Raw genomic sequence first — 15,809 nt, forward strand, 5'->3', positions numbered from 1 at the left:
GGCGTCCGGCCGCCTTCGCGATCTGTTCCTCGGCTTCGTGAAAAGTTTCGAAAGGGCGGCGAAGTGATGACGGTTGGACAGGGGCGGGAGGAGGCGCGTGGGGAGGAGGAGGACCGGCGAGTCGCCGTGGGGTCCCTCGGATGGCCAAGGCGGTGAGCACGGGCAGGGGGCGCGGATGGACGCGCCAGGCATTCGACAGCAGGACCCGTCCCAGTGAGGGGTGATGGGCACGTCCCAGCAAGGGGTGATGGGCACGTCCCAGCGAGGGGTGATGGGCACGTCCCAGCGAGGGGTGATGGGCACGGCCCAGCGAGGGGTGATGGGCAGGCGCTCAGGGGGAGGGCCGGCACCAGGTCCCAAAGGTTTTCTGTGACCAAGGTGCCAGCTGGGAATCGGGACTGTGCCACCTCTGCAGCTCGGGCCGGGGACCTAGGGAAGAAGAAAGCGGCCCTGGGCGGAAGGAAGGCCTTAGGGGGCGGGGCGCAGCCCGTGACCTTCCTGCAGGACGTGGGGCCAGCCCTTTGCTGAGCATGGCGGGGAACGCGAGGCCCCGAACTCCAGCAGCTACAGCAGGCCCTTGGCGTCCCCCCGGGGTTGCTCCCAGGACCCCCGAGGATGCCGGCATCCTCCCATGCTCGAGTCCCTTATGTAAAATGGCCTCGAACAACCAACGTGCACGGCCTCTCACATTCGCAGACTCTCACCTTCATTTAGAAAATACGGTAGAAACAACAGAAGCGAAATCCTCCGATGCAGAGGGCTGACTGTTCTGGGGGTGGGGGGGGCAAGCCCTGAGGGAGGCACAAGAGCAGCCGTGAACTTGGCCCAGTGGCAGGTGACCTGGCTCTTTCCGGCACCCCAGGAGTTCAGGAAGCACAGGGTAAAAGCCACTTATTACTCCTTCAGCCTTTGCTGAGGGCTGATTATGGGCCCCCCTGTTCGAGGCACAGAGAAGAAATGGTGAGTATCAGAAATATGTCCCCTGTCCTCACCACGCTCACTGCAGACCGGGGACAAGGACGTGTGACCGCACTGCAGGACGGGTCTTGGTCTTGCACATTAGAGTCACCGTTGGAGAGTTTTAGAAACACAGCCTCCTGCCAACTGCGAAACTCCCCGCCCCCTCCCCACCACCACTTCTAACAAAAAAACCTCTTGGTGAAGGTCAAGAGCACATGCGTTGTTTCAGGCTAATTCTCAAGTGCAGCCAGGATACAGAACCACGGCAGCGAAGCCTCGTGGGTCCCGTGCCTCTGTTCCTGTCCCAGCTCGGCCACTTCCTGTGCGAGTGACTGCTCCTGCCTTAGTTCTCGTCTGTAGAATGGGATCATTACAGTATCTACTTCCAGAGCTACAGTGAGGATTGAACGTGGTAATTCACATAAAGTCTCAACGAACAACCTAACACGTAGCAGGTGCCTAACGTGTGCTGTCAGCTACACGGTGGTGGGGGAGGGCGTTTCACGGAGCTGCGAGAATCCAGGTGGGGAATCCGACTGATATTGAGGGTCAGGAGAGGCTTCCTGGAGGAGGTGACTTCCGGGACGAGGCATGCGGAGAGCGTGGGGCGAGCCGGGCCGAAGTGGACGAGGGTGAGCGTGACGACGGGGACGACACTGCAGGCAGAGGGAACAGTGTGTGCGAAGTGATGGGCAGGCCTAGAGGAAGCGGCGAGTCGGGAACGTTCGGTAGTTAACACGAGACCCTGAGGTCCAAGGGACACCAACGGCCCGAACGAGAAAGGTGGCGGTGCAGAGAGGGGACACGGAGAGCGGACACGGGCACACGGGCTGGGCCTGGGGGGCCGGTCGGAGGTGGGGGCTGCGGGAGATGAGCATCGAAGGGTGACTCCTGACTTGGGCTGAAATGACCTCCTGGGTGGGTGGGGGCGCCCTGCTGCTGACAAAGGGAACCCAGAAGAAGGCGAGAAATAGGAATTCAGGGTCCATGTGTTGAGTCTCTGGTGCGTATGAGAGGCGTGTGGCTGAACTACGCGTTGTCACTGGGAGGCTGAGGGCCGGAGACCACCCAGGCAGGAAAGAGTCAGCTGGGTGGGGGACTCGCTGGGGGACGCAGGATATGACATGGTGGCCCGCGAGGATGGCCGTGAGGATGAGGAGCATGATGAACGTGGATAGTCAGGGGCTCTGGACAGAGCTAGAACAATGCTACGGGGGCCGCACTGGAGAGAGACCCCCTTCCCCTCCGGACGCTTAGAAAGATATGGGTGAAGGCATAGAAGCCTTCACCTGGCTCCTGCAGGCCCCTGGCCAGGGCAAGCTGACTTCAGGAAGGTGTATTTCGAGAGCTTGCGACAGCAGACATGCGTACGGTCGCCCACCTACTGTGGGAGCAGAGAGACCGCTTCCTGTGGGGCTCCGTGAGTGAGGGCCCCGGAATCTGCACCCGCTAAATGAGATGATCCTTGATATCACTTGCCTCACTCATATTCATAAACACTATGAATATAAATTTTTTTCCAAGTGCTTCGGGCTCACTTTATAAGGAAATACCTAAACAGGAGTGTGCTCACCGTGAGATATTCTTGGACGCCGATCAACGTAAATGGATAATAATAAATTCCTCTGTCTCTCTTTGTCGAGCGATCAAAAGAGAGAAAAGATCCCACAAGGCCTTGGTTCCAGAGTCCTCTGCTCCATAAAATCTCTTTTAGCAAAAGGGTCCGAGGATGCACTCCGGGCTGAGAGGTGGCCAGGGACATCTCCAGAATTTTTCGGTTTTAAAACTCCCCTTCCCTGAACGGCGTAGATGAGAGCACACGGCACAGAATGAGAAGAAGGTTGAGCAAAGCGTGGGGACCGTGTCAGGGTGAGGGGCGGGTCCCGTCCTCCGTCGGGGGCCTTGGCTCACATCCCCACACCTCAGTCTGGCCCATCGGGTGAGGTGGGTGTCAGGCGGGTGACACCCAAAATCCGGTGGAGGGAGGAAGAGTAGAGACCCCAGAGACCACGTTCGCCCGTGTCCTGCGCTGGGACTTCCTGGCGGGGGCACAGTGACCCCGTCCAGGCGCAGCCTCCCGCTCCCTAAGGAGCCGGAACGTCTCTCAAGCACACAGTTCTGAGCTCCCTTACCCCGCAGGGCTGTTTACACAGAGGGTTTGTCACATGGCAACTGAGCGACGATTTTCTCGGTGAACTGGGGACTAGGTCACTCACTTGAAGTGCCTGCCTCGTTCTTCCAGGGTGCAGGGCCCACAGTTCCCGACCTTGGCTGAAAGTAGCAGGCACGGACTGAGGACGGCAGCTAGGTCGCTGCCCCCAGAGGTACAGTCCCGATAAATTCACCCTCGGCATTGACCCAGGTACAGGCGGAACCTCGGGTCCTGCACTTCTGTTCCCTGTTCAGGGGCTTAAAGCCCCCCGGGACCCCAGCGTGTTCTCGGCCTGTCCCGCTTCCGGCTTCCGTGGTCAGCGTGGGAACCAGGCTCCCTGGGACGTGGCCTGCGTAGCCCACGTGGCCGTTCACCCTCAGGAAGACCACCTTATGAGCAGATCCGGTGGAACAGGTCACCTCCCAAAGCAGGGGCGTGGGCCCCGCGTTTGCCAGCAAAGGCTGTGCCACCAGCTCTGTAAAAGGGACGCCCGCCCTGGGCAAGTGGTGACCCCAGCCGACCTCTGGAGTCCCTTCCACGTTGAAGATTCTTTACTGCTATGGTTTCAGGTCATGGGACTCCGGCAAGAATGGTGGCGAGACACAGACTCGACCCCACAAGGAAGACCACAGTCGATCTGGTGTTTGGGGCCATCCCGACTAATGCATGCGGCAACGCAAGCTCACCCGGTTCACGGGGCAGAAGCTGGCCGTTTGGATGGCTAAACACATCCAGCACGGGACAGTGCGTAGCAAAGGCCTAAATTAGGCAGGAATTGCCAGGGGTCCCGCTGTGCGTGGTCCACCCTCGACCTAAGCACCTTCCCATGGACTGCAGCCTGCAGCTGGTGCAGCTTGTGGGTGAGAGCCACCTGCGTGGAAGGGGTTTTATGGCTCTGGCTTAGGTTTATAAACCGAGCAAACAGAAAAATCTCAGGAATAAAAGGGGCAATAAAATAATTACACAATGCTTTGAACTCCCATAAATACCACCTTTATTTCAAGGCTCTCAACGCGTTTTGCAAACAAGTTCAGAACTGCCGTGCCCCCTATTATCGGTGGCAAACTGAGTCACAGCCGGCGAGGGCTTGCGAGCCCACAGGGTTTGTTTCGAGGGGGAGCTCGGGGGCACCTCTGTGGGGGGCCAGTGGGAGGGCACACCTCTGTTCTGAGCTTCGATGTCCAGATCCTCGTCCGGAGGTACAAATTCTGCCCGCACGGCCGAAGCCTGGCTGAGTCCCATGTCCAGATCCTCAGCCGGCTGAGTCCCAGCAGGTGAGGAGTCAACAACATTCGTGACAGTACAGACAGACGCCATGCTTGCCGCACCCCGGGAAATGTCTCGCCATGCCTCACCGCAGCCCTGGGAGCGTGTGCCATTACACACGAGTGTAAACTGGGGTGACTAGGACCCGGGGCTGGAGGGCCGAGCTGGGGTCGGATCCAGAGCCTGCGCTTAAACCACCGGTGACACTAATTTGAGAAAAAGGACCCAGGCCAACATTGGCTCAGAGACCAGAAATCTTAATTCACCTCTCCAGTCTTCATTTCAGAATATGGAGAGTCAGGTGTTCCCACAGCATCCAAGGAAACAAACAGTTAATGAACAAAGCCGAAAGCGTTTCTAAAATCGTGCAGGTAAAGAACATCAACGAATTAGAAGAGATTGTTCAAATGATGGAGAAAATTCTAAAGAATTTCTTGCTCTTATTTTTTTTTTTTTTCCCTATCGAAAATGTGGAAATTGTCCCATCGAATATACATATGGTCCGATCTGGAGTGACAGACGGGCACCGTCGGCCCGGGTGCCACCTGCTCCGGGCTCTGTGGCGCTCCCTCCTAGGCCTCCTGGTTCACGTGGGGGCTCTGGCTGTCCAGGCTCCATCTCCCAGCCTCCCTTGCAGTTAAGTAAAGTCATGTGACTGGGCCTGACCAATGGAATGTGTTCTGGCCAGTGGTCTTTCAAATTTCCTGGGCAATTCTTCACGGACTTTCACGGCCATCATTCTCCTGGCTATGAGCATCTGCGGTGACTAACCTCGGAAGCCACACAGTGAGGACAGCCGAGCCTCATCAGCCTGCACCTTGGGGACTAAAAGGAACAGACACTCGCCCCCCCGCCCCGGCCCACTGCTGACAGAACACCCCATAACAAACAGCCCCAACGCATGCAAGCTAACCCAGCTCATGGGCAGAAGCTGGTTGTTTGCATGGCTAAAAACACCAATGCGGAACGGCTTCAGCGACAGTTACAATATGTGATGAAATGTTAAAATAGCTACCATTGCCTTAACTAATAGAGCAATTTAGAGACAAGAATCCACCCTCTCCAGGCGGAAAATGAAAAGTTTTATAAGCATCTCCCCTGACACGGTCGAAAGAAACACGAGGCACAGAAATATCCCATTATTTTCGTCCTTTGTTGCATTAGTGGCCTGAGGTGAAGCTCAGCTTCTCCCATTCCCTTCCTGGGTGCTCCAGGCAAAGGATGACAAATTGGTTTTGTCTCGAAGCCACCTCCAAGTGATTGAGAGTCATCGCTTGCACTGAGAAGGATTCTGAGGCCAGGTGGGAGGGAGCACGCAGACCGACGAGCCTTCTCTGCCAAGTGCACGGGAGGGTGATGGCTCCTGTCCCATCAGCCAACGGCTCCCAGACACCTTCGGAATTGAGAGGTGCCTGTCAGCAATCCGATCCCCGAGACCCTATGGCCAGCCTTCCAGGATTTACAGAATTAAAATCTCTGGGCGTGGACCCTGGAAGTCTGTATCTTCACCATCTTTCCACGAAATCATGATAAGGAGTTAGATCCGGAAGCCACCCATGTGTGCGGCAGGAGCTGAGTGACCCTGGGAGGGCCACTTAACCTCTCTGTACCTCAGCTGCCTCATGTAAATTGGGGATAATAGTAGCACTTTCCTTGTAGGGACGTTAGGAAGATTAAATGAGATTTTACATAATAAGCATCAGCAAATATTAGCTTTTATTAGACTCTCTTCTTCTAAGAGTCTTTAGGAGGCATTTTGCCCACTGACACTGGCACAGGTGAAACACCCTTTCTTCAGGTTTCCAGATGACCTGGACAGCATCGTGACCCCCACACCCCCGAGCAGCGTGAAAGGCAGAAGCACACTGGGCTCTGGGGCAGTCGTGTTCTGCGCTCCCACTGCAGGCAGCCCTGCCTCCACTCCACGTCAGGCTGGAGAAGGACCCCAGATGGGGGCGACCACCTAGGGGGAGACAGGAGGGGGGTACACGTGGATCTGACTTGCTTGTGACCGTGAGGGGCAGTAACGGTCACGGTGTGATGTGACAGTGACATGCCGACCGATTCGGCTGGCGTTGGCGAACGGTGAGCTAGATGCCCCGGCCTCTGTATCACGGCGTATTTACTGCCTTTGCTTCATCAATAGTCACATCCCAGCTCTTGGGACTCATCCCTCTGCTAGTCTGAGGGAGGACAGAAAACAGAAGCCTCTCTCATTCCCCAGCTCGTGCCTATCAAGATACACATGCAACAGAGCTCGATTCTGGTGAACTTCATCAAGAAAGGGAGGGTAACCAGTAACTCGCGAATCAATCTAGAGGTTTCCGGAAACCAGCAGGAAGCAAAGCACATCACGGACAGTCAGCTTTAACTGCAGCCAAGGCCGTGTGCAACAATCTGATGACAAAGCTGTCTCCTGGGGACCCTGGGAGCCCCATGGCATCCCAGCTGACAGAGGAGGGATGCTGGGACCTCCACCCACCACCGGGCGAAGCGTGACACGCCCCTGTGCTTCTCGGCACTCACTCAGACTTGGGTCCCGTGCCCACAGCCTACTGCCAGAGGTCTAGAGGAGCCAGTAGCCAGCCCTTTCTGTTTGTCCTGGTGGGTAGCGGAGCCCACATATAAGAAGTGGGTTCAAAGGGCAGCCAAAACCAGTAAGTGTTCACTACGTCCAGTTGGCTTATCCTGGCTCTCTTCAGCTGATTGGCAAACCAATGTCTTACTGCTCTGTCTGCTTATCCAGCTGTGGACTCTGAGAAGCAGGCCTTGGAGAAGGGTGGGGCTGGGCCGCTGGGGAGGAAGGGACATAGGAGGCTGTCGAGCTCATATTTTGATTGCCATTTCAAAGCAGAGCCTTTGCCCTTGTCTGGTGGTGTCTCAGGAGCTATGGGCCCGCAGCCAGTCCTAGATGATGGGCTCGAGTAAAAAGTGCTTAGCATGGCACTCGGGGTCCTGGCTGGTCGGGAGCCCGGACGTGCTCAGTCCAGCAGGTTCTGTGGCACCCTCCCCAGGCCAGGAGCCAGGCAGTCTGAGCGCGGGCTTTGCCCTGCCTTCGCTCCCGGCGTAGTTTTCAGCCGATCTTTCAACTTTTGTGACTCAGTTTACTCAACTGCCAAATGGATATGATCCCATGGAGCTCAAAGGATGTTCGTAATACCCTAATGAGTGTTTATAAAGCACTTTGTAGAAGTTTATAGTTATTCGAGCTGGGAAAGGAATTACAAATCATTCAGGAGTAAACAGTATTTAGAACCTGGATGTTCAGCGGGCAACAGGTTTTGCTGGGTGTTTACAAGACCAAAGTAACAGGACACCCGGGGCCCATCGGCGCCTGCGCCTTTCACTCGAAGTCCCCCTCCCCCGTGCAAAGCCCCCAGAGAGCTGCAGGTCACCCATCTGCTCACCACCCATGTTGTGACTCAGGAGCCAACAGACGCACAAGACTCTTTTTTTTTTTTTTTTAAGATTGGGGCAGAAGAGACAATGGAGAATTGTTTTGGGGGGGGCAGGATAAACCCGATTTCTCCCCCATCTACGCCTTCTGACGTGCACGTACTTCTGAGGGAATTTGCACGGCATACGGCATTAACGGAGAATCGATCAATTCCAAAGAGAGATGATTTTCTTCTCACAGAACTTTGAAATGAAAGGACCGATGCGTGGAGAGAAAAAAGATGAAGTGCGGCCTATCCCCGCGCGAGCCTCGCTCCACCTGCCCTCTCTCTCCCTTACGTGTCCAATCCCAGTGTGGACGTCATCGCCTGCACTTGACCGATGGACAAACCACGGCCAAGAGGGGGCAAGCTGCTGAGCAGCGAGGCCACGCGTGCGGGGAGCGCGGGGCACGCCCGGGGCGCCCGCCTCGCCTCTGATGAGTTGCCGCTGCGGCGCTGCCATCCACGCCAGAGTTACTAAGTACACACGTGCTGAAAAGTACCCCAGACTTTGTCGTGGTGCCCGAGAGCAGCACCCTTAGCTGCCGAGCGGAAGGAGGTAGATAGGGGAAGGCGGAGCTCGAGGCCACGTCGCTGTGCCCCGGCTTTCCTGCGCTGGCCAGGGCAGGGGGTGAGGGAGAGGGGCTCTCCGAACCTTTCGCATTGGTGGAAGAGCCAGACCCGGTTCCCGTTTTGTCCGATTCCGCGGAACCGTTTGCTGTCTGTTTCTCTGCTTAACGTGAGCCAGGAAACCAGAAGCGTCTGAGGTTTTTCCCAATCATTCCCACGAAGGGCTGGGCTCCCCACCCATGACCCACGCCCATCCCCTCAGGAGATAGCGTCCCTGTCCAAAACGCATTTCCATGTCTATGATTCCATTTAAGCCTCAAAGAGCAAGACGTCTCTGAAAAGACAGAGGGGGCATCAGCAGAAGGAGCCAAGTCCAGGGCGTGCCCCTCCAACCCCGGCCCTGGGACCTTGGGTGATCTGACCGCACATTTCCATGTCCGTCATGGATCGTTCATTCAGATCCGCTCAGCACGGCTTTGTTCCTAATCTCTCCCCTGCACTAAGCGCGAGGTTTATAAAAGGAAGCGAAGGAGTAGCCCCTGGCCTCAGGGGCATCATATTCTGTAGGGGAAACAGAAAAATGACATTCATTCCAGAAAACTGCTTTAAGGGGGTGCCCTGGAGAAACGCTCCGTTCTGCTCCCCTAAACCACACTCCTCTCTGCTCCAAGGGAACCTTAAGTTTGCAGCTCCCGGTGCTGGCTCCTGCCACCCTCTCTGCCCGAGGTGTCTTCCAGGCTCCCAGCTCCATTGAACTAAGTCTTCCTCCCCCTGGCACATCACAGACACCGCCTCCTCCAGGAAGCCTTTCCCAATGCCCCACACCCTCTCTCTGCTCCGGATTCTTATATCACTTCCTTAGGACACCTCTTATTTCCTGCCCACTTATTTCCACATTTGTCTTAAGGCCCGCCTAGCACTGTACCCCCCCTTAAGGGCAGGGACCATGTCTTGCACAGGTTGGCGCTCAGTAAATATTTGTGAGCTTTAATGAAATCCTATCGAAATCTTATCACGTAAAATAATGAGGAAATGTAATTTCATCTACTGGCATTAAAAGATTCCTACAATAGAGTATTGTTAGCTTTAGAAAGCAGGTAATAAGATAGAAGGTAACAGTGTGACTCCGTTTATGTAAATACAGGTGTGTATTGTTTCGATCTGGGTCCCGGCAGGAAGCAGAGTCCCCTCCACCTGGTTCATACAAGGGGCCTTTCAGGAGGGGACGACTTCGAGAGTTGTGGGCAGAGTTAGGTGACCAAACGGGACACCCAGACTAGCGACGTCGAGAAGCCATCATGATCCTAGGTGCATGAAGAACAAGGAGGGGGTTGGTGTGTCCCCGGGCTGGTTAGGACTGACCCATGCAGGAGAGGACAGACAACCACCGGAAAGTCGTGGTACCGACCCGACTTCCCTTCCTTCCACAGGCTGTTTCGGCCAGTGCCTCCCATTGGCTGGACGGAACAGGAAGCTGGGCTCCGCCGAGATAATGGTCAGCCTCCTGGGCCCAGAGTGGGCAGAGAAGGGCAGAGAAAGAGTCTAGGGCTCTATGGATACCGCACAGGGCACACCCAGAAGAGTCTGGAAAGGCATGCTCTAGGAGGCAGATGGAGGTGTGATTTTGAAGGACGGTCAGCCTCTTCTTTATCCCTTTTATTGAATTTATGTGTTTACAATGAGCATACGTTGTTTCTATAATCGAAGGAAATGACAGGAGTTTTCAATAAGATTGAAAAAATAGGATTAGCACTCTGACCTTCTAGAAATCCATGCAGGCAAAAAAAAAGAAAAGAAAAAGAAAGAAAGAAAGAAAGAAAAAATCGAATAGGCATATTTAACAAATAATGATCCAGACTTTTAAAATCTCCTAAAAACTTTTTTCCTCTCTAACTCGTAAAGTTGAAGTCGTCCCTAATGTGTCTTCACTCATTCACTGATTTCTTTATTCGACAAATATTTCTGAATGTGTCCTCTGCTGGACCCAGGAAATCGGCTGTTAACAAGGTGGACGCAGCCCCCGAATGCACGAAGCCTAAAATCTGGTGGATAAAACGGGCATGGAACACGAAACTACATGCCAGAGGGGAAGAAGGGTCCCGGGTCACAGGCGAGAGGGTGCTGTGGGGGCCCATCCCGCTGGGACACACGCAGCGGTGCGACACCCAACTTGGTGGCCTCTTCCCTTGCCCAGAGAAGGGATGTGGGGGCTGCTTCCCACTGTCACCTCAGATAACACCACTCTTTTTCCTTGAAAGGTCAGAGGCACAAAAATTTAAGAAGGACATCAGAAGCTGGCACGATTGGCTAAAAATAGAAAAATACTCTTCTAGGGCTGAAGCCAGACGGGTCCCACAGCTCGGGCCGTGACGAGGTGGGCACACAAAGCTGTCTTCACGGCCCTTACTTGGTGCAGGACCACCGGAAATCTCCGAATTCCCAGGGGCCTTTCTGCCCGACCAGTGTGTCAGCGAAGATGCGAGAGCGATAGGAGGAAGTCTCCACCCAGATGGACTGGGCACAGGAGAGTCCTTCTCCGATCTACCATGTCTGGGCCTGAATCCCCGAAGTTGAATCAAGTGTTCCTGAAGTCCTGGCGGGGACGGCAAGGACCGCTTTGCAATTTTGGACCAACTTGAGACTCCAGAGGCTGGGACGGAGTTCCCGAGGCTTATTCCTCCCAGGACCTCGCCCCCGATAGCAGAAGCAGGAGCCTTTGAACCAGGCTCATCCACACCCTGGATGGGTGAGGCAGGAGGACGCTGGGGGCGCCCACACAGGCCTGGGATTTTGGGGGTTCCTGCAAGTTGGTCAGGAGGTGAACTTGGGGAGTTAGCCATCAGCTCACCTGGAGAAAAGAAGACTCTGAGGCCTCTCTCCTCACCACTGAAACTCTCATCTCTGGTTGAACCAGCCGGCTCCTTCCATAATGGAATACCGCATGGCTGTCAAAAGAACTGAGCCAGAGCAAATGGGAACGGGGAAAAGAAAAGGGAGGGCAGAATAACGTTTTAGTGTGATTCGCTCTTGTGTAAAACGACAGGATTTCTATATGTTGTGTCTAAACAGTAGTTCTGGGAAGACTGACCCAAACTGTGAGCCACGGTTGCTGGCTCCGGTGGGGTTGGTGATGAGGGGGCACCAGGTGGGGAGGAGGCTTTTAAGCTCCAATCAGAGCTGTTTGCGTTTTGGCGACTTTTGCAATGACTTGTATCTCTTCGATAAGAAAAGGCTTTTGAATGATAGCGAACAAGGGGGAAGCAGTTACAAGCCTGTGTCAATGCCTCGGGAGTTAACAGTCCAGGAGACATATGTTAGAATGAGCCATGCACTCATTTACGTAAGCATCACGATGCATAAGACGTATTACATATGCTCGCATTTACGTAATAATCACAATACAGAGTGCCTGTTGCCTAACGGTCATTATGAAACCTCTTTCTGCAGAAGCACAGGCATGGACATGGAGAACTGACAGTGGCCGGGGGTGGGGACGGGGCTGGAGACTGGGCTGGATGGGCCTTGCTCCCGCTGGGAGGGAGTCCCCACCCTGCCCCCACCCTGCCCCCACCCTGCCCCCACCCTGCCCCTGCCTCTAGCTGGCTGTAACCACCGCCATGGGCTGAGTGCCCACCCTGTGTCAGGCACTGGATTAGCCACGTCACCTGCAACAGCCCTGACCCTCACAGTAACTCTATTTCTCTGCTCTACAGAGGAGGAAATTGGGGCTCTGGAAGTTCACCCCATTATAGTGGCAGAGAAGCTAACTGTCCAGCGACCTCCCTCCTATGGTGTGGACTTCTCACTGGGATCGCATTTCCCTGTCCTCCAGCTAGTGAGATCCGAGTAGAAGAACTGGTGTCACTTCGGCGAACTCAGTAAGATGCACCCTGTCCCTCACGTCCCACCTCCACGCGGAGGCCTCCGAGGCCCTGGGAGAGGGCGGGGCCACGTGCTGGGCGGGGCCACGTGCTGGGCGGGGCCCGGCCCCGAATCATCCGTTGAGGGCTCGGCGGGCTGAGCTGACAGGTTGGGAGCATCGGCGTGAAGGTTGTGACATGCAGGCTTCTTTGTTACTGCCGCTGGCGCCCCGCTCGCGATGTAACAGGCCGTGCCAGAGATGAAGGGCAGGGCAGGACACAGGAGCCACCAGCCTTCGAAGCCCCTGCCCTGACTGCCGAGCTGAAATGTCCCCCAAACCGCACTATAAACCTACCCGGCTGCGCTATGGCCTCGCCCAGCTCCTAGCCCAGTGGGGCCCCGAGTGGAGCCAAACGGAGAGACGAGAGTCGTCAGTGCGGGCAGCACCTTGGCCTGCCACACCTGCCCAGCCACAGTTCTCTACACCGATGATCTGAGGGTGCGGTGGCCTCCCGGATGGGCTGTCACGGCCACCAGTTCATCAGCAATGTCGCCAGGGAAGTTCTGATGCCAGCTTCACCGCCAGCCCCCTCCATCACCCCGCGAACCAAACACGAACCCCGCCAAACTTCCAGCCAGCACACCCCGGAGGCTGGGGGCCCGGTGGGTGACAGCCTCTTTGCCTGCCACAGCGGCTGAGCTGGGCTGCGCCCCTTCTCACATTAGACGTCCCCCTCCCCGGGGCCCCTCTAGTCATGCTGCGAATGGGGGGATGGACGAGACCCCGAGAATCCATGGGAGTGGCTGTCTAGTCCAAAAGGAGCCGGAGTTGCGGGAAGGGGTCAGAGCTGTAAAAATGCCCTCTGTTTTAGCCCCTGCAAATCTCGCCATGTTTTGTGGATTTGACCTTGTCGGAGTGATGGGCAGAACCGGACCCGAAACCAGGACTCAGCGGCAGCGTGAGCGCAGGCACGTGGGAGGCCCAGTCAGCCTCTCACCCCTGCTCCCGCCGGGGGCTCGTCCGCTCACCGTCGTCCCCCGACATCCCAGTGGGCTGCCCGGAGCAGGATGGGCGCCCCAGAAACGTCTTTGTCCCGTGAGTGGCTTCTCAGGAGCCACGAGGAGCTGGAAAGCCATCACCCTTGAGGAACCTCCTGCGGGTCATCTTTGGCTAATTTGTCCAGACGTGGTTGGTCCCTGCAGGTTAAAAAGGGACGTGTGCTGATAACTGTACAAATAAGGGGAAAGAAGCAGGAGGGATGATTCCGGGGGTCCCGGATGCCATTCGGGAGCACCTCGAAAGGAAGCCTCACTTCTGGGCTCTTTGTTAACCCCTGCTCTGCCGGTCACACAGCTTGCCGGGACCCTCTCTGGGCAGAGAGCGTGTTGGTGACAGGCCTTGCACCGTGCAAGGCCCAGAGGGGACAGTGAGAACCACATCAGCCCCCACCACAGGACTTCCACGAAGACAGCTCGGCTGCCCGCCCCCCTCAGAAAACAGAAGTGAAGCCCCAACCCCAAGACAAATGAGGAACTGCCCAGTCAAAACCCGCCAGAGCCCGCTGGCGATGAAAATCTGCTTATGTGGTAAGCTTGCAGAGAGGTTCTCTTCTGATATTTTCCAGGACCTAAGTTGGTTTGGTTTTGTTTTGTTTTCAAAGTCCTACGCAAGAAAAGGTTGCACAGAGGCCCCGTTACAGCAGCTGCTTCACCAGACTTGCATCGATTTTCAGTGGCAACGTTAGCGTTTAATTCTACCAAAAAAACCAATATGTACAAACATCCTGAAGACGCAAGTAATTAATTTCCTCTTTCAGTTCTAAGTGGTTCATTGATGCATCCATAAGACTGAAATTTGTTAAGAAAAAAAGGTAATCCGTAATGTTATTTTAGGATTAAACCACCAACTACAATTTTTAAAAGAAAAAAGAAGAAAAGGTGTTTTCTTTTCTAGTTTTTTAAGAACTGGACGAGTTGGGAACATGTCTTGATTAGGGGCATGAGCACAAGTGCCAGTGGTTTCTTTTTTCTGGTTTCTAACAACATGACTTTCTGTGTCGCTACCATAAATATCCTGATGAGAGACGCTCCCTCTGGGTTGAGGGAGATGCTCACACGTGTTCCGGACACTGTCCTAGGCCAGGGACGGAGTGGCGATCCGATCGGCCCCATGGAGCCCAGGCGGTGGGCTGAGAGGTGGGTCCCCAAGCCACGGAGCCCTTCGTTCACAGTGGTAAGCCGCCGGCGTGGGCTTCCGCTCAGCAGCCACGTCTGATGGACAGCGCTGCATCTCAGCACGATCAGAGTCCCCGAGAACTACAGTGGGACTCTGACCCCGCCTCCCGCGACTTCCGTCTCTCCCCAGCCCCAGCGAGACGAGCCAGAATGTTTCGGCTCCGACGCAGCACAGCCCTCAGGTATGACATGTGACTCAAAAGGAGGCCGTGAGGTGCTGCCCCTTTGGCAAGTACCTGATCGGCTCTAGAGGAAAGATTCTAGACAGGCTGGCTCAGAGCACACATCTGTGTGTGGGGAGCAGAGGGACGGCTCGGGGCCCGGGTTTCTGGCGACACCTGGGCCGAGGGATTAGCAGGCCCTCGACGTGCTCCCACGAGAAGCAGCATGAAGCAAGCAGCCTGTGGAAGCCAGTGGGGCTTTCCGGAGCCAAAACACCAGCCCGCCCCCTCCCACCCCCAAACCGCCACCCACCCGCGCACACCCCCACCCCAGGGAGAGACCGAGAAGCGCTTCCAGCCTCTTCTGTGCTCTAACAATGTCAGCTGACAAATCGACTAACATCACCACACTGGGATGGAGCATTCAGATGCAGATTCTAAGACGGTTGTGCTGTTATAGAGCTGAGGATCAAGAAAAGGCGGCCGTCTCACCCCAGGCCAAGCCAAGTGGCACATGGGTTGGGGACAAGTCTGAGATTTCTGTTTCTGTCAAGCATATTTCCTTCAATTAAAAAAAAAGTTACAGTTAAGCCAGATACAGAAGGACAAATACTATATGATTCCACTCATATATGATTCCACCCAGAGTGGTCGAATACATAGGGACAGAAAGTAGAGGGTGCCAGGGGTTGGGGGAGGGGAATAGGGACAGTATTAGTTTGGGACGATGAAAAAAATTCTAGAGCGGGGTGATGATGCTGCTTGAACAATGTGGGTCCACTAAAAATAGTTAAAATGGTCAATTTTACGTTATGTGTACTTGGTCACAAATAAAAAAGTTATGGAAATATTCATTGTGCTTCTTTAACGAGGCCATTTGAGGATTAATCGTGTCCCTTTTAGCAGCTTCTTTCTGGGTCTGTGCTGGTCTCCTCACGGGGCATTACACTGTGAGATTCCTAAGGGCAGGGGCCATTTATAACATTACGTCAGCCCCACCACACCTAGCACAAAACCCTACTAGCATAATGCTGGATAAATCTTATTTGAAAGAAAAAAACCAACAAACACACGGACCCAAAATTCCTTGTGGGCAAAGGCCGTGCCCCTGCGCCATGGTTATCCCAAAGCGTGTGCACAGAACAGTAGAAACAATGAACAATATTA

This window comes from Pteropus medius, unplaced genomic scaffold (genome assembly GCF_902729225.1).
Source record: "Pteropus medius unplaced genomic scaffold, Ma_sr-lr_union100, whole genome shotgun sequence".
Classification (NCBI taxonomy): Eukaryota; Metazoa; Chordata; class Mammalia; order Chiroptera; family Pteropodidae; genus Pteropus; species Pteropus medius.